This window comes from Cebidichthys violaceus, unplaced genomic scaffold, assembly GCF_023349555.1.
Source record: "Cebidichthys violaceus isolate CVI_PGR_0920_01 unplaced genomic scaffold, fCebVio1.0.p SCAF_3, whole genome shotgun sequence".
Classification (NCBI taxonomy): Eukaryota; Metazoa; Chordata; class Actinopteri; order Perciformes; family Stichaeidae; genus Cebidichthys; species Cebidichthys violaceus.
Genome location: NW_027176483.1, coordinates 4,260,341 through 4,279,870, shown reverse-complemented (window position 1 = coordinate 4,279,870; position 19,530 = coordinate 4,260,341). Strand labels below are relative to the sequence as shown.

The 19,530-nt window shown below is 44.4% G+C and overlaps 1 protein-coding gene across 3 annotated transcripts in view; it reads right to left on the bottom strand.

Annotated features, from left to right (window-relative positions):
* peak1 (pseudopodium-enriched atypical kinase 1) overlaps positions 1 to 19,530 on the bottom strand; it is an 86,754-nt gene extending 67,224 nt beyond the window's left edge. For 2 of the 3 annotated variants that reach the window (XM_068722852.1, XM_068722854.1), the window contains exons 1-2: positions 19,282 to 19,530; positions 2,379 to 2,489 (exon numbers count right to left, since the gene is read on the bottom strand). The gene's annotated coding sequence lies outside the window, so the exon portion shown is untranslated. The remainder of the gene's footprint in view (positions 1 to 2,378; positions 2,490 to 19,281) is intronic. The other variant, XM_068722855.1, reaches the window with a different exon arrangement.

The window sequence follows — 19,530 nt, the reverse complement described above, 5'->3', positions numbered from 1 at the left end:
GCAATATCATGGATAAATGAAGTCAAAGCAATCTACTTCATCAGGTGCTTAATTTAACTATATATATATATATATATATATATATATATATATTACATTTCTACCCATGTTGATGAAGAGTTGAAGATACACCGACTGAATGCAGATACTTTTATATTTCTTTCAACAAAACCATGAAGTCTTCCTTGCACATTAATCCTTATATGGAGGATTCATTCTTCCAAGAAATCTCAACTAAAAAAAGTGTCAATAAATACAGCACACATGTTGGCTTTTAATGGCAACTGTAATACAGCTCTGATTTTTACCGCGGCTATCATATTCATGGGTAATTATTACCCAGGAGACCCCCCCCCCATCTCCAAACTCACTAATTAAGTTCCCCAGAGGAAATCCAGAGGAGATGTGGATGCAACATTCTTGCGTCCTCTTGAACACATTGAAGTTAATGACCTCACTATCGGTGAATCAGCATTTAGAAGATAATTATGCCAAGAAACAACCCACTCAAATCATCTCGCCCTAAAGATCCTCCGCGAGACTCCTTGGGGCCCGTTGGTGGGAGCCTGTGAACACAGAGCCGTGTTTGGCGGCCAAAGAACTCGCGAGTCCAATTACGCTCAAGCCTTTTCTGAGTCCATCTAAATACTAATGTGGGATTTTGCTGTGGCTCTAATTAGGCCTTGGAATCATGACGGACCTCACAGTGCATGTGACAATGCCAGAATAGCTGGATCGCAGCATCCCGATACCCGAAACGTAAGCATGAGGCACTGGGCTACTCGATTATTTTGTTTTAAATACTTTCAGTGCTGTAACTGCATACTGTATGTTCAACGTCCTCTGTACCCAAACAAAAAAATATCCAGCTGAAACGTCTTGTAGCAACATGAGCTCGGTATGTTTGCAAGACACAACAACAAATCAATTGTGCCAGGGGGAAGGAGAACAAAAAAGGAATGGGGAATATGTATCGTCGATGTGAAACAGAACAGCGATGACAACCGCGTTGACTTACAGAGACAACACAGCAGTCTGAGCCATCAAAGGAGATGTGGTAATAACTGCCAAAACAGAACAAAAAACAAAACACGGACAGAAATAGCTGCTGAGCTTTGTTGGTGACATGAAACTACAATTTTGAAATACCTTGGTCGTGAAGTCAGGAGGGATGAAATCATTCCCCAGCATGAGAGAGATGAGCGTCTACTAAAAAGAGAAGCAGTAAATGATGTAACGCCACACTCGCGGTAACGCGCGCTGTCGTCGGCATATGCGCTCACAGAACAGTCTCCACACGTCCGTACTGTTCATCCATTTCCCTCTAGCTGCATGAACTCTGGTCCGTCGGAACACACAGCACACACACACAGCGAACAGTAACCTGTGTCTTGCGCCGCCATTGGCTGAAGCTCCCAGAGAGATAGTCCAGATATTTTGCATGCTAGATAGCTGGAATGTGTCTGTGATGCATCGGCGTGCCTCTCGCCGATTTAGCGAGCGCCGAGCCCAAAGTGATCCGCAACTGACCTGGGGCTTTTGTTTAAGAGTGGAAAAGTCCTGTAGTGGGAACTAGGCGTCTCAGTACGAGCTGAAACGGGGAAACTTTACTCATATACAAATGTGTTCTGGATTGACACACACTACGTTACAGACAGACACACACACACACATCCGTCCCCACAAGAGCCAAGTTAACAGGATGAGGTTGTTGAGCTGCTTGAAAAGTTGGACTGCTTTGTAGTTGTTCCTCTGTGCCAAAGCGTGAGAACACTGCTTACAGAAAGGAAGATGGAGGAGGCGAAGTCAAAGACGTAGCAAACATCAGACCGAGCAGCATGTACGAGGAGGACTTACCCTGTGTATAACAGACTGCTTCAAATATTATGTAAAGGAAGTCAGAATTAATAACACGATGAAGCCAGCCCGTCGGTGAAACGCAAGTTTAAGCTTTTAGTCAAGAATGCCAATTCTTTGCCTTGTTGTGGTGATGTTGGAGGTGGTCGCATACTTGTGCGGCACTCTATTTGTACAAACCAGAATTACTCACGTCTCGGTGGGCTTTACAGGCCCACAACGGCAACAGTTTCAAACCCAGCCCAAACTCTTAACGAAGAAGAAAGGGGGGAAACTCCCACAGCACATAAAACATTGTGTAAAACAGTTTTTGTTGATGTGCAGCAGCTCATAGAGACATTAGAAGAGCTCAGTTTAATGCAACAGATCTCCCTGAAAACTAAAAAAACCGACAGAGCGACCGCCATGTCCAAAAAGACAGCATGACGACGGTGTGAATTAAAGCAGCAACTTCGACGTGATTAACTGCGCAGCCCTACAGCAGATAATAACAGGAAACAGAATTGTTCTAGTCCGCTTACCTGCCAGGCTGCACGGCTCCCTGTTGTGTTGAGTGTCGCGGGCCTGAGAGCACCAGAACTCGCTGACTCAGACAAAGCCACGGGGCATCTCAAGGCTGCGGACCACTATTCCTGCAGACAAAGGGAGGCGAGAGGCGAGAGGGCAGATGTCAGCTTAATGTCACCATAAACAGCTCCTGAGAAGCTGCAGATACAGGCTAATTAAAAATGATGGGGTGTCTGGTTAGAAATGACAAAACTGACTCTTTAGTGAATTCACATTATCACATGAATCAAGAGAAGCGCAGGACAATTTCTCATTCACATATTTGGCAGTTAACCCCGCCCTGCTCGATCATCTTAATTAAAACAAAACTGAGCTGTGAAGCTCGGCGGCCTGCCGGCACCTGTTTGCCTCACGCGTCGGTCAGTCAAGCGCATGAGAATAAATATGACGCCCAACTTTGTCACCAGCAACACAATCTGTGATTAAGGCTAAAAGAAAGTGAGAAAATAAAGACAGATCTCCCCGAATCCATCAGATATAAAGTTGTTGTTTTTTTCTCTACATAAAGACCCCAAAACTGAAAACACCTCTCCTGCTTGATCATCACCCAGTCAAAAGAAGCCAAAAAAGCATTAGCCTAATAATAACAACAGACCTAACGAACGGCTTTTTAAAGTCTCCGCAGCACCGTCACGTCCCAATTCTCATTAACAAGACATGAGTCAACAGAAATCAGACATGAACCACTCCCCCGCCCTAAATTCATCCCTGCAGGCACGGCATTGGCCCTCTTTATGCTGTGAGGCCAGAAAGCATGCTATATAAGGAATTGTTAGCGTGGAGCCCAGCTAGCGGCTCTAAACTATTAGAGCCCAGGGTTTAAAGAGGAGGGGGGGGGGTGTCTGTTTACACTGAAAGCCTTTTTTTATTTTTCGTTTTTAAGAGGGTCCACTTGCTAAACATGACTCAGGCTTTCATGTATAATCCAACACTAATATTGGCTGCCATGTGGGCAGAGGGGGGGGTGAACAGAAGGTTTGTGTGAACACATGCAGGTGTGAGTGTCGAGCACAAGATTTTAAAAATCGTACTAACTACTAACTAGTGTGTATGTATATTTCAATCATATCTGATATTGATGCAAGAGGTTTGGCATTAGAGCCGTTGCTGAGAAAGTTAGTGAAGGCAGTTTAAGAACACTTTCAATTTGAGCTGCAGTACAAAGTCCAGAGTAACAAAATGCCCCACATATAAACACAAAAAGAGAGAGTCTAATAAATATGTGTGGAGTCGGGGCATTTCTCCCCTGGGTTTACCTTTGCTCCAGGTTTTAGCCCCGACCGCTTCCTTCCTGCGGCTCTAATTGACGGTGCACTACAGTATTTCTGCGTAGGCAGATAGCTAAACGGCTCCATGTGTCCCTTTATGACTGTTAAGCAATGGTAATCACGGCTGATACAGAGCGGAGCACGCCGGGCTATTGCTACCGCGATGCGGACGGGGTTGTTATTGCGTCCCAACAGCACTGCTGCAGTTTGCACCCACTCGCTGAGCTGCGCCTGTGTTTTAACACCTCCACGGGTAATTCTTGATTTACAGGCCGCTGCTGCTGCTGCCGCGATGCCACGGTGGACAGCTTTCATGCAGGAAAGTTTGGGTAGACGATCGCTCCGAGACCAGAACCAAGAGTTCCGAGAGCCGACCTGCCGGGACACCGTAGCCGACGGTACGAGGATTTGAAAGGTTAGGACGCGAGCCGTGGGCCTTTTGATCCGCGACTCAAGCTGAGACTAAGAGATCCCTACGGGAAGGAAATGTGCCAAGCTCAACAGAACCTGAATCAAAGACTTTGCATGGTGCTAGCCCTCAAACCACATGTGACATTATGGTACTTGGCGGGCTTGTAGAGCAGCAGAAAGTTTAAAAAGACATTGACATGCGAGCTCATTACATGCAAGACAGACCACAGCAGAGAAATGTGGATTAAAGAACAAATAGATTCAGGAGATAACTGACAACATAGAGAGGCGATTACCTCTGATTCTATTTTCTAGTTCTATTTTGTGGCAAGCACAGCATTTTAGGCAAATACTTTTTTTTTTCAAAACTTCAAAATGACACACTGACAGACAGCAGACATTCACACAAACATTCTGGTGTCTGCATGAAAGGCACAGATGTTTCCTCCTCTTAGCCGCGGGCCTGGATTGGCTGAGTGTGCAGACTAAGTGGGCTGGGAGGCCACAGGACGGGCGGCCGACTGCTTGCAATGATCCGTGGAGCATGTCTTCAGTTCCAGGACCCTGGTCCCGAGACGGCAGCAACACACAGTTCACCGTGACCTTTACAGGAGCATGGACAGTTAGGCAGTCCGGATTAAAAAGGGGGGGGGGGGGGATTCTGAGGCAGGAAGAAGAGGTGACCTTCTTGCTCTACATAAACACTACATGAACAAATGTAGGGCGCGCAAATCAAAAACACATAAAGTCCATCAAACTACAGACTCCCAAAAGTCTACTCAAACCTAACCCCAACAGGAGCTTGCCACTCTTGTCTCCATGGTGAAAGGATGATGTCATGACTCAAGCATCCTGAGGAAAGTGCATCCTGGGTCGGCTGCTGTGACCAGTGACTGAGAGGATATAATATATATATCTGTGGACCAATAAGCGTGCAAAGCCAAATGACGAGAGAAATGAGCGGAACGGAGAGCTTAGCCCGTCAGCCGTGATGTCATTAGTGAGCGTCCTGGAGCCAGGGCAGAAAAAAAAAAAAAGCGTAAGTACTGATCCGAGAGCAGAGGGCTTGCGTCACATTTAGATGACTCTGTATTTAAATAGGATTCTGCAGGACAGGACTGGATACTAAGTTACTTCTTTCATCACAGTCTTTCCAAGGTTTGTCTTCTTTCAATCAACTCTCCAACTCTCTCTCTCTCTCTCTCTCTCTCTCTCTCTCTCTCTCTCTCTCTCTCCCCGTACGGTACAGTTCATCTCAGCTGGCTCTACATCAGACACATCGGAGGACAAAAGGGGAACTCCAGATTGTCGTGGTGAGGGCAGCCACCCATGGCAGCGCTCGGCAGGATTCCCGTTTGTGTTTTTTACGGTTGGCCCCCGATTACAGATCGGCGGACTCACCGAGCTCCGGAGTCTCAGGGTGGTGCGAAGAAAACGCATAAGACCAAAAAAACACAACCGTCTGACCATTAAAAGTGTCTCCATTTTGCAGCAAGCCAGAGAACACATGGAAGCGATGTAAACTCAATGGGGTGGCTTAACAGCATCACTGAAGATCAAGCTCACGCTCTGTGACGCCTCTGAACTCGTGCTGGGGCACAACGCTGTAGTTTCATTGCTGCCCTGAGGAGTGATGCAGTCAGCATATTGAGTATGATGTATAAAATGAATTCACGCGACAGGCTGCAGTAAAGCCAATCGTGGAGATAATCTCCCTCTCCAACGCTCCGTGTCTCGCTTTACAATCGCTGTATATTAGTTTTCTTTCAGCAAAGCATTGCATTGATCTTTATAAGTGATAAGCGAGGTGACTTCATGAAATGAGAGGCCTGAGACAGACCCAGTGGTTTTGAATCAGTACTCTGAGTAGCTTAAGAGAACTCCTATTGGTTTTCTTAAAGGACAATTTATGTAAGTTGGACAAGTCTAGTCAAACCAAAACTAGAAGGAAAGAAAGTCAAACATGGACCAGAAAATGAGGAAATACTCTCAAATCAAAAACAGGCTTTACCATGTATTACATGGAGACTATTCATTTATTGAATTACTAGAAATCATGCTATATCGCGATAGTTATCCAGATATGAAATGACCTACATTGGGATTAATGATTTGGTCCATATTGCTGAGCCCTATGTGGTGCTGGTGCACCAGCTCACTCTCCGTTTAATATCGCACATGTCCTTCATGGGGGGGGGGCACAGAGCTGCTTGTTTGGGCTGAATAGAAGAATAGGATGAGGTGTCAACCTGGAGAGATTTGGCAAAACAAACAATGTTGAATAAAATCCATCATGCGGTCCCTTTGAAATGTGCTCTGAATAGGAACGCTGAACCCAAAACTCAGAAGCCCACTGCTCCCAACAACTACCTGCCAATCCCTACATCATGTGACCGCAGATGCATTTGATTAAAATATAATAAAAATCGCATACATTTTTTGTCATTAAACAACTTGTGCTGACATCACTTTGATGTTTGATGTTTGCTCCGTTCGTTATTCGTCTTTATGTTCTTTGCTGTTGTACAACCTGACTGTGACAAACCCGTTTAATGGCAGCCTCTATGAAGGCAGCGTGATTTGTATGCGTGTCCTCCTTCCTGTCATGCATCCACACGGAGCCTCGTTCCTGCTCATACGGTAGAAGTAAATGAACATGTCTCGCTTAACTAGCCGAGAGGGAGCGGTGGGGGGGGCGCCTGATGAGCGCCTGTGCAAAAGAGATAGCTTGTAATTAAAAGTGCTGGTGGATGTAGAGTGAGTATGGGTTATATATATATTAATATATATACACACAGTATTTTGTGCAAGTGTGTGTGTGTGTGTGTGTGTGTGTGTGTGTGTGTGTGTGTGTGTGTGTGTGTGAGCGAGCAGAGAGATGTCTGAATTATAAACTCATTTCAGTCGGCCTATACTGACTGAGGTTTAGTCACTATTTACTCAACTACTAAATACAGGAAATGGATTTAATTCAAACAAGCAATGTCCTTGTATAGGGAGGACATGCATTCACATAACTATTTAATAATCATATTTTGATGATATTAAGTTCGCAGAGTTTTGAACAAAATGATTTACTGTCGAATGACAGCGAGTTCAAAATAACTTGTTCATCAAATGATTTCTGCGCTGGTTTACACTCACTTGTTGTTCTGAATGAAAACACGAGAACATCAAGAGACTATTGGCCCGAAATGTTCGATGCAAATACCTAAATCATCCCAAGATGAATGAATATCTGACATCTGTTCCTTGCTGGTCTAAAAAGCATTCACAATGACCCGGAGTAAAGGCCTTTGGGAACATTTTTGATTTTTTTTTTTTTTTAACACTTCACAACAACTTGAACCCGTTTCACATTCGCAACGGCACATTAAACAGAAATGATGACACAAGCGGGAGCATTTCCCAGAGTATGAAATAGCATCATCTCTATTTCAGTCCTCTCCTGAGAGCTCTTTCCAGCCCAAAAGACCACCGTGCTTTTTTTCAGATGCTAAAAGAAACAAACGTAGAAAGGGTTTCTTCTGATCTTTGCCGAGTCCCCATCACGTGTCGGTGCAGGTGTTCTGGCGCAAGGGAGGAATATGCAAGCCAGAATAAACACGCGTGTGTGTGTGTATATTCTCCATTTACATAAGTACGAAAACACACTTTGAACATTTAGACTAAAACTCCTCCTTGATGTGCAACGGTGCCGGAGGACAAACCCGAGGGAGAAACCGATCCGTATGTCTGAACACAGTTTCCCTTTGAACTTCAGTCCAGACATACAGAAATGAACCGAATACCGGGACTTGTTGTGCGGTGGTCTTGCTTGCTATAGCCTCGTGCTCATTGGCTAGTTTGTGCACAGCCACTGTTCCTGTCAGTCAACAATCCTCTGGATCACAGCGCCTCCAATTCCTCCTCCTCCTCCTCCTCCTCCTCCTCCTCCTCCTCCTCCTCCTCCTCCTCTTCCTCTTCCTCCCTCCATGGCCCAGATCTACCGGCTGAATGCCAATATCTGGGCAGGACACCCACCTGCTCTCACAATGACACACTCACGCACACCATAGTTTCACAAGCGAGCAGTCAGTTCAAACGGCAAACTCCCAAAACCACAAACGACCAACGTCCGAATAAGGACGTCGGTTCCTTCCTCTTCCTTTCACACCATTCTCAGACAGACGCGTCACACTTGTCTCGTACCGACGACCGGCCAGAAGACCCCGTCGGCCTGATATAGCTGTGGTATGAGCCCGGGTGCAGGCCAGGGTCTCAAGGAATGGGAGTGTTTGTTTTCTTGCCATTTTGCTCTTCATGCGATCCAGATCAGGTCGCGCACCGAACAACAAACGCTTGCACAACCTGGGGATGGGGGAAGGGGGAGGGGGGGTTACTGTTACAGAGATTCGGCATGCACCGATATTGCTAATGAGATCATAGCATGTGTGTGTGTGTGTGTGTGTGTGTGTGTGTGTGTGTGTGTGTGTGTGTGTGTGTGAGACAGCGACAGCAGCTAGACAGGTAATTTGAGATGTGCCCTCACTCAGCCGGGTGACTTGGGAAACGGGGTGAGTCTGCAAATTTAATTTGAGCGGCACCAACAGGATTATTTGCGGAAAAAGAGTCTTGCCGTGTCAGACGAGGTCAGGCAGCAGATGTTTGTTTACATGTGATGAGGTGGTGAATGCTGGGATGCATTTTTTTTTTTTTTACTGTGGATGTTGCGTAATGTCTTTACCACCTCGGAATGCTAAATGACAAATACTATCAGGTCTGTTTGCCAGTAAATTCACTGAGTTCTCAGTTCATATTCAATATCAATACAGAATCAAGAAGCGTCATTCCAAGGATGAGTCATTAGTGGTCAAAACCTCCGTGCACTATTTAGTTTCACGCTAATTTGAAAACCAAAATGTCTAAAGTCTATGAGTGAGCACTAATTCAATATTACAATTTGGTCTCCTAATGGAATTCCCCTCAGTTGCCGGGTCAATAGACACTTTGCTAAACCTAATGCATTATACAATGTTTCTCTTATTTAGCCGACCCCTCGTTGATATAAATGTGGTGCAAAATAATATCCGTCAGTGTTACATAATACCGTCTAACAGCACAGCAAACTGAAGCCTACTTTCATGAAGGTAGGACTTATTGCAGGTCTTTTGTATTAGACTGCAAATAGATGAACTGGATTTAAAATACTAGATTTAACATTTTAAGTAATATTTAACATTTTGAGATTCAACAGTGTTGCCGTAGGACTTAAAAGCTTCAGTATTTTTCAACCTGGATCCTATTTTCCTATATATTTGTGTCCAATGGGGACGACAGTTTCTGAAATTGAGGGAATACGCAGCGCAAAGTAGCTGCTAAACTAGCTGCAATGTAATCATACTGCACACGGTAGCTGCTAAACAAGCTGCAATGTAATCATACTGCACACGGTAGCTGCTAAACTAGCTGCAATGTAATCATACTGCACACGGTAGCCGCTAAACAAGCTGCAATGTAATCGTACTGCACAAGGTAGCCGCTAAACGAGCTGCAATGTAATCGTACTGCACAAGGTAGCTGCTAAACAAGCTGCAATGTAATCGTACTGCACAAGGTAGCCGCTAAACAAGCTGCAATGTAATCATACTGCACACGGTAGCTGTTTAACGAGCTGCAATGTAATCATACTGCACAAGGTGGCTGCTAAACTAGCTGCAATGTAATCATACTGCACATGGTAGCTGCTAAACTAGCTGCAATGTAATCATACTGCACAAGGTAGCCGCTAAACAAGCTGCAATGTAATCGTACTGCACAAGGTAGCCGCTAAACGAGCTGCAATGTAATCGTACTGCACAAGGTAGCCGCTAAACGAGCTGCAATGTAATCGTACTGCACAAGGTAGCCGCTAAACGAGCTGCAATGTAATCGTACTGCACACGGTAGCTGTTTAACGAGCTGCAATGTAATCATACTGCACACGGTAGCTGTTTAACGAGCTGCAATGTAATCATACTGCACACGGTAGCTGTTTAACGAGCTGCAATGTAATCATACTGCACAAGGTGGCTGCTAAACGGGGCAATTGCGACACAATAAATGTACGTTCATTGGAAGTGCTTGTTTTTGCCACTGACAGGCTCAGATTGTTGTTTTAAGTGTCTGACAAAATGATGGGAAGAATAATAGAGAAATAAAGTGAGATACACATTGACTACTATATTTTGGCCTACAGTAGGCTAGGCCTATGTGACATAGGAATTGGGTTCATGCCATTACATTTGGCTTCATGGTCTATGCAGTGTGACATGGTAGTAAAACTGGGATCAGATAGTAGCCGCACTACATTGGCAGTATATATTTCTGTCAGCTGCTACAGTTCAAGAAAGCACTTAACACAATGTTCCTAATAGCTCAAATCAGCCAGAGCCGAGACTCAGAGGTATTAAAGTTGTCTCTGTTCATCGTTGAATTAGATTAGAAACAGCCAGAAAAAAAGACAAGGGGTCTCACTGTAGGGGCAAGAGATAAGCGTTGCATTCATAAATGTCACATTTGGATGGAAAAAAGTGAGTCACGATGACCTAGTTGAGCGTTCAGAACTGTGGAGGAAAGGTTTTATACATTTGCAGTGTCAGGAAGAGCCATTAATAACTGAATTTTCAGAGAAGCGCCACACCCACCCACCCATCTCATCTGTAATTTATGAGACTTCTATATTCCACCGAGCTTTGTCAAGATGCAGATTAAGAAATGTACACAGTGGAATATTTAGACCGAGAACCATATAGAATACTTCCACTCAGCTGAAAGGAAACCTGCAATGTACCCGATGACAGTTCTGATATCCAACAAACTCACACAACCCGCCTCCAAAAACCTTCCATTCTCATTGTGAAAAAGCTTCAGGTTAATGTACGAGATAATATCGAGGCGTTAAAACACCGGATGAGTCAACGAGAGTTTGTGAGGTCAAAACTTGGCCGAAAGCAAGCACCCCCTCTGAGATCTCCAACACATTCGGAGGAAGCCAGAATTGTGTCGGCCTCACCGTAGCCACGACCAATCAGAACAGCTTCGTCCGAAATCAAACAAATACTTGAGTAGATAGATCACCACAGATACTTCAAAGGATGTTTATCCGTCTATATATGGAGTTCAGAACTGCATCAAGGCAGTTAAACGGGGTTTTTTTTTCCTTCCGTTTTTTTTTTTCCGACAGTGTTGGAAATGTAACGTGTGCATGTGCAGGTGTGCACACATGCCGGGTGAGCTCAAATGCATGCGACTGCACGTCACTGTTTTTCACAATGTCTACAGTGCATTTTATTTGTATTTCGTCGTTATTTGCTTTACCCCAAATCCATCCACACCCAGATTTAATCACCAGAAATGCAGAACTGTGGGACCGAGCCTGAAGGCTTTTTTTTTCGCCTCTAAATGAAATTGGAAACCGGATTCATCCGGGGATTTTGATCTCCCCCCACGTTGTTTGGTCTTTATTGGCCATCTCTCGTTCCAGCCTGAGGCTGGAAGTTGTGTTAGTTCTCAAACTGAGGGACGTTTTAGGAGCTGCGGTTGCAAAACTCTGAGAAAGAGTAATTTATTCAGATTGCACATGTCATGGTAATAAAGAAAGCACAGATTCATCTAGCTGAGAATTCAGTGTTAAATGGTAAAGAATTTATCTCACGTTCCTTCAAAGGCAAAAATTAAAATGGTGGAAAAATTAGGCCACATGGTAATTATTGCATGACACATTCCTTGTTATTGGTTTGGGACTTTTGGGTATCCACAAATATGTGAAAACAGTTGGCCAGAGACTACGATTTGATACATTTTTAGCCATTATGCTGTGACTCAGTAATTGTGTTATAAGTTTTAGAGCCAAGTTGAGTTTGCTTTAACCAGTGGGCAGTTAGCATGAGCTAACCTTATACTAGCATTTTACAGACAACTTAATATCAAGAATGCACGTCATTTTAATTTTGTGGATTAAATATGTAATGCTGCACATTGAGGTGTCCACTATCACTGTTAGAACAACGCTGTGTTTAATCATGTTTAAACAAATACTTAAGCCATCAACATGATGATTTATTGAAGATTGGGCATGCTCAGCCTGGCTGCAGTAGAATGGCTTTATCACGTTATCTTTCGCAAACTAAATTGTTTAACTTATTATTTACCACAAGTCCTGCTACCACTCTGTGCCAGCTATGTTCACCTTTTTTCTCCTGTCTTCTAACAAACATTAACATTGTCATGATAATGTGATAATTAGCCCTCAGTGAAGTCCGTTAATTAATGGACACCTCAAAGGGTTGTGTTCCTACAGTACGTTCACAATTCAACAGTCGCTGGTGAGCATTCCAACCATTACATCTACATTTCCAACCGACGCGCCGACTCCAACCGTGGTTAAAAAATACATTCATAAAAAAACATATTCGAGATGCTTAGGCCCAGCAAGTACACTGGTCCTGAAACCCTGGTGGAGAAAGCTACAGCCACAACATCACTCATTAAACCCATTCTACTGTTCTGCTAGTAAGTGGGAGTGTGGGAAATAACAGAACGTGTCAAGCTTGGAATGCAACGCAGTTGGAACGGACCCTTTAAGGAATCTCCAAATGAAGCGTTTGGTTTCGGGGTCAGAGAGTCCACTCAAGGCCTCTGCAGAGAGTGAACCACCGTGCACCGATTTGTCAAGGCTGTTATCATTAAAACTGTCATGTGAACAGTTTGAATAAAATGAGTGAGTCGACTTTGCCTACGGCCAAGACTCACAAGTTTTCCTTTAGAAACTGAACCCGAGTGGTGCTCGCGCCATGTCTGAAGGACGCTCTGTAAGTCCTGCAGGATCTAGAGACCCGAGTGCACCACCGTCAGGTCATTCCCACATCGAGAACGGTAGAGCATTCGTTCTACATGCTGGCACGTTTCCATCCATTAGGCTTCCCACCGACGGCCAAGAAGCAAACGGCTAACGTAACGTCTGACACGACCCGCATCAGTCAGCTATTAAACAGACGTTAACGAGACTCCGTGGTGCTTTTTACAAGCGGGGAGACAGGTGAGAGGTCTGGAGGACGTCAAAGACCTTACATCACCACTGGCTCTGGTTCAGCCTTTGTTTGACGGAGCCCACCGGGGCGATGACGACGGTTAGGAGCCGTGTCTCCCGACTACCCCGCTGTTCGGTTCAAAAAGGAGAATATCTGACACTGTTAAATCAGCGACTCCGACGGCTTCGGCCCATTAAGTCGGTTTAGGATACGCTGAATAGCTGAGCTGTGCCTGCCCTGCGAGGACGAGAGACACTTGTAAATCACACATGCTTTGGTGAGAGGACAAAGACGGACACGGGTTGAGCAGCAGCGTGGGGTCATTGAGGTCACCCTGGAAGCTAAATCGTCCTCGTTCTTTAGTGCACTCTAACTTATTAATGACAAACTGCAAAAAAAAAGTATTGGTTTTTCCAGACGGCACCTGTGATAAACTTGTCTAAAAGCTGGATGTGCGCATCCTCACTACCGGCCGAGGTGCCTTGTGATTAATTCCACAGTTCGTATATGCAGCCTCACGAAATAATTACCTCAACTCAGGTAATAGCTCCTCAGACAAGCTCATTTCCAAGGTCAACACCTCGGCTAATAGCTTATCAGCAGAGCCCTCTCCTTCAGCTTCACAGATAATTGCAAATATTTACAAAGTCAACGTTCCTTTTAATGTGAAACAGAAATATTGGACACCGTTTGCTCTCTCGGAGCGATAGGAGGGATGGTGAAAGAGAAAAGATTGCAGGGATTAATACGTGAGAATCATCTCCTGAATGAAAACCTTTAAGCTGATCAATAATTCATTTCTACTTTATTTGACCACATACAAGGAGATCCCAAAAAAATGAAACCTAGTGGTAGAATTTCACATTTAATGCAAGTTTGTAGATGAAATTCCCACAGACACACACACACAAACATAAGCACAGCACACTGAAGGTTGCTGGTGAGACGCTGGTGGTGACACAGATCAAACACCCGGACAGGAGGAGAGGCCTTCTGGCTCCATATAAAATGACAGTGTTCAATGCAATCTGCTCCTTTATCATCCGCCACCTTGCAACAAGCCACCGATCGAAGACCGGTACAGAAATGACTCACGAGTCCGATGACACTTGGCTGACCCGGCGTTACACCGATGGCATGTAACGAGTGAATCAGTCACTTCAGATTAGATAAGAGCACTAATAATGAAACTTAATTAAGTCATTCAGAACAAAAACAGGCCAAACAAATCTGCCATCTGTAACCGACTTGATGTGGAACTCTTCTGGGAGACTTCTGGAGTCCGGAGGATTACTTTGATTTGTTCTGACATCTCACCACCTGGATGACTCAGACGGCGCTACACTGGCGTTTGGTAGGGCGCTATGTTATTGCCCGATAGCTGAGAAATGTACTCGGTATAAGCCGCGACCTGTAGCTGCCAACACAAATCGCATCAAGGCTAGAGATCCAAAACAAAAGACTCGGGCAACTGAGCTGCAGCTCCGCCGTCACTGGAGTTCTTAGACACGGCTTCCAGCCCGAACTGCACTTTATCAGGCTGACCTTCTGAAGCGTGTTGTGTAGAAGGACAACAGCATGAAAGGGGAACAATGTTGTTTATCACAAAGAATGTGACATTTGGAGAAACTGAAGTGAGGCTAAACTTTATTGAGTTGAAGCCCTTAAGCTTTGGAGATGTAAAATAATGTGTTATGCTGAACTTTAGCCCTTTTATGCATAGCGCCAATCTCACTAAATATAATTTTTTTTATTCTCACACAGCAAGGGCGTCATTTTCAGCCAACTGATGAGTGTTGGGAGCAAAACTTCTGTTCATATTGATCATTTATTCATGTGTGCAGGGACAACTGTGAGCCGGATATTGAAATATATATGAATAGTTTACGGCCGGAGGCCTCGCATTCATATAAATATCCAAAACTGTGTGATAATCCGTTGATCTCCAGAGAGATATTGTTATCTGCGGGTCAGAGAGCAGACCCTCCCTACAGAACAGCGGAGCATGGGTTCAGTGCCTCGTTCAAAGACACTCCAGAAAAGCACATACGTGAATTGAAGAGGCAGAATACTTCAGATGGTATCACACAGAGAAGTGTTATTATTATGGTCCACAAATCACATTCGTATGCTGAGGTCATAGCCTCGGAAAAAATACGCACAAATATCACTGCAAAAATGAATAGAATTTAAAAACTACAATAATATAACTTTCATCTGGTCTGAGTAACACTACTGTTGTATTGCAACTGGCCTCTCTTTGTGTGTGTGTGTGTGTGTGTGTGTGTGTGTGTGTGTGTGTTTGCTCCTTGACCTCCGGGTCACACCTGTTACCTAGCTCAAGCCCCGGCTCAGGGCAGAGGGGAGAGGTCGGGGGTCGTGGTGTCACATGGCTCCTCCCTCACAGATCGCTTTCAGAGCCCACACACACACACACACACACACACACACACACACACACACACACACACACATGCAATCTGTCAACCAAGAAACGACCTGTTATTTATGTCACGCAATCCTCTCCACAACAATGCACAGCAGCCAGAGGACACGTTTGGAAATGATCTCAGCCGGCCCTCCCGAATGAAATATTATCAATTTTTTTTGGAAAAACTAAGAAGTGTGTAGAATATGAAGGATACATGCAGGATCTCAAACTGAAACAAAGCCGTCAAAATTTACTAAAAATGACATCGATGCGAGACTTCATTCGAGGCAGACAGCCGAGGTAGTGCCGCTGTTGTTGTTGTTTATTCACGAAAAGATGTTTACTTTTTCAAATCCATATTTGAATTTAGAACGGCCGTTGACAGCCCTAAACGGATTCAGCAGCCAGACAGGTTAAAGACAGAAGCTGAAGCGTCACCTGGCGACGGAGACAGAAGACGATGACATTCAGGAACAATACGGTGGTTCCTGTGAAGTTCTAGCTGGTTATAACGCAGGTCGGAGCTGGCCGACGCCACGCTACGCTGTGACTGGCCGGTCTGTGTGTCCGAGGGGCGGGGCTTAAGAGAAGGGTACATTTAAAAACATCTGGCAGTCAGGAGAACTTCTATGCAAATCAGCGTAGAGAGACTGTGCATAATTCCACGTCTTTGAAGTGGACCAAAGTGTGCACTCGTGCATAATTCAATAGTTTTCCTCCCAAAATACTAGTATGCCTCAGGAAAACAAACACAAAAACAATGCTACTTCAACCTCCATGAAGAAAAGTGCAGATTCAAAAGCACACTGGTAACTTCTTAGCATGTCTTATTCCTTTCAAATGAACTAATAAAATGCATTTATGAACGTGTTCAATGCTTTCAAAAGGCAGATTTGCTGTGAAATATGGATGTTTAAAGATGCAGCACGAGCTCATTAAGCTAATTAGTGTAATGGAACAATATTTTTTGGGTTGTTTTAAGTTTTACGGCGAGTGTTTCTGCTTTATCATTTAAAACTCAAAGATGATCATTTGTTTTATTGCTAACTGCCGTCTGCTTCCTGTGCATACGGATATCTGTTTGACGAACAAACAGAGATAAGCCTCGGTTCAGGCGAAGCCGGTGATCTCTCTGGCAAACAGGAGCAACTTTCATTCCGATTCGCCAAGTGAAGGGACCGATTCCGCTCGTCTCACAGCACATTTCACCATGAGACATTCCTGTTCAACGCAAAAAGAGCCTGTTGTCATGGGAAAAGAAAGGTTAAGTTATGTCTGACACTGTTAGAGATCAATACGAGAGTCTGTGATAGGCAAATGCAAATGAAATACTTGAGACTGCCATGAGATCACAAATGAAACCGTGAAATGTTCTGATCATTTCTCTATCAGTCAAAGGCAATGCGAGTCACAAACAAAGTCCTTCTGCAGCCTCTGTGAAACAGAAAGATCCAGATCACCACAAAACACTGTCTGTTGCTAACCACTAAAGAATCTCAGGTATGTTCACGATTCGGAAATGTAGGAACCGATCCAGCAAACGTCGGTCCCACGACAAGTCACCTCTTATCAGAAAGGCACATCAGAAATCTCTGCGAATCCGCCTCACACCGGTGAAGAAGTAACAATGTCGGACGCCTGTCTTTGTTGACACTGTCGACTCACACGAGCGGTAATCAAAAACAAGAGCAAGTAAAAACAAGAGCCGGCGGCTGCGGCCCCCACGAGAGCGCACAAAGAGGATCTCGTCCGCCAGGAGTGTGTGTGTGTGTGTGTGTGTGTGTGTGTGTGTGTGAACGGGCCGAGGGTTAGAGCAGGAGCGTACTTAGAAACTTTCACCGGGCCTGAACTTCTTGTGACACTGAAACTGGAGAATGCTTCACTTTCACAAACACATTCTTGACACAAACAAGAAGGGGTTTGTTGTTCTTGTTATTACAGAAGGACAAAACGATATTATGGATTTTATCAGAAATGCAGCTAGGATTTGACTGGTATGGATCTTTTTGGAGTGAGATGCTGTTGTTTATTTCCCCCTAAAGCTGATGATATCTAGTACGTCTCTTGGCCTGGACATGAGCGTGTGAGGTCTGAGGCACACACACCATGTGTGATTACATCAATAAGTCAATGCATTGATTAGGCTCATCCATTTACACAAGAATTATCATCAATAATCTGTTACTTTTTACATAATAAATAAGCTAATAATAAATCATTTTTCAATATTGAGTGTTTTCCAGCATTTCAAATGGAGGAATGTGCTGCTATTCTTTGAGAAATATGATGTCAAACAGATGCCTACTTGAGAATAATCTGAACCACAATTACATTTAGTTTTTTTAATAACACTATGTCTTAATCTGACTACACTATTACGATTTACTCTGAAATCTTCAAAAAGTCTCGAGACTCACCTGAGACCACACATCTTGACAGGTGAGAATACCACCTTTCAAAAAAAAAGAAAAAAAAGAAAAAGAAACGTTCACGTCTCTCGCTCATTAACACACCTCCATTCAAAGATTTTAATTTCCCGTCATCACTTGTCAGAGCTTGCATGCGCGCAATGTGTTATAGAAAATTAAACACAGTACTGATACTGACACATTGTGCGCGTGCGTGCGTGTGTGTAGGTGTGTGTGTGTGTGTGCGTGTGTGTGTTGTTTAACGCTCTAGGCTATAATTACAGTCTCCCTTTTGATTTCCAGGGCCAGAGAGTAAGCAATGTTCCAAAGCACGCCTCTGATAGAAATGAGCTCTGAAGTCTGATAGAAATGGCTCGTCTTGAGGGTAACATGGGTAATGGCGTTTTTGTAACAGGGTCAGCATAAGGAGGATAAGGCAGTACGACACCCTACACCTGTTAGCAGGTAGAGCAGGGGGAAGTCAAGGCTTAAAGGTACACATTACACATGTGTTACAGCACAGACTTCCTTTTTTTAATAAGTGTTGTTCTTGCATTCAGCAATACATAGATAAACTTGGTGCAGGAGTATTAACGTTAGTTCTGCAGGTCCAAGAGTGGCAATGCAGGCAACAGTAAAGCGTCTTTGTCTCTCTCCGCTCACACTCCCTTATTGCATACCTTCGGGGTGGTGAACGCTCTCTCCAATGACACCATCTCCCACTGGTTTCCTCTTAAAAAAAAAAGAAAAGAAAAGAAAAGACGGCTCGTGGTGGTACCTCGGACCTCTGTTTGCTCGGCAGCGGTAACTTAAAAGCTGCCTATCCCGTTTCGTAAACAGAGAAGTTGTCCCCCCCTTTCTTTTCTTTTCTTTTTTTTGGTACGGGCTCCTTTTCCGAACCAGGTGTCCGCTAAACTAACTTTAGAGCGAATTCAAAACCAAACCCACACAACGAGCAGCATCAACTGTCCGAACACACCGAGCTGCTCACTCAAGTTATGACAGCCGCAGCGAGTTTATGTTGCAACGTTACGAAAGTCTGTCACGGCGGTCGGTAATTAATTAGCTATCATTCGCTACGTTTTTTTTTGCAATACGTTAAGGCGCTACAATGTAACTCAGAGCAGTCAGCTTATCCGTTAAAGACACGACCCCCCCCCCCCTCCCTCCCCGGTTGTACAAACTGGAACTTGGCATGCAGAAGGAAAAACCGACGAGACTTGTGGCTGAGACACTTTCAATTTTGGTGGAGAAAAAGAAAATGAACCCGTAGCGAACTTTTCCATTACCTTTCAGATACGCCGAAATGCCTTCACGCGGATACTACCACTTCTTGGCAGCCATAAAATCCCGGTTTTTGACAACGTCGTCCTCGGCAGGAATAACGAAAAATCCGAGCGTGAGCGTGTGTGTGTGTGTGTGTGTGTGTGTGTGTGTGTGTGTGTGTTCGTAGCTCAACTCTTGCCAGCGCCAGTGATTTCTCGCACACGGCTCCTCTCTGCGTGGCTCCGGTAACAGCCGCTGCAGCTTTTTTTTTT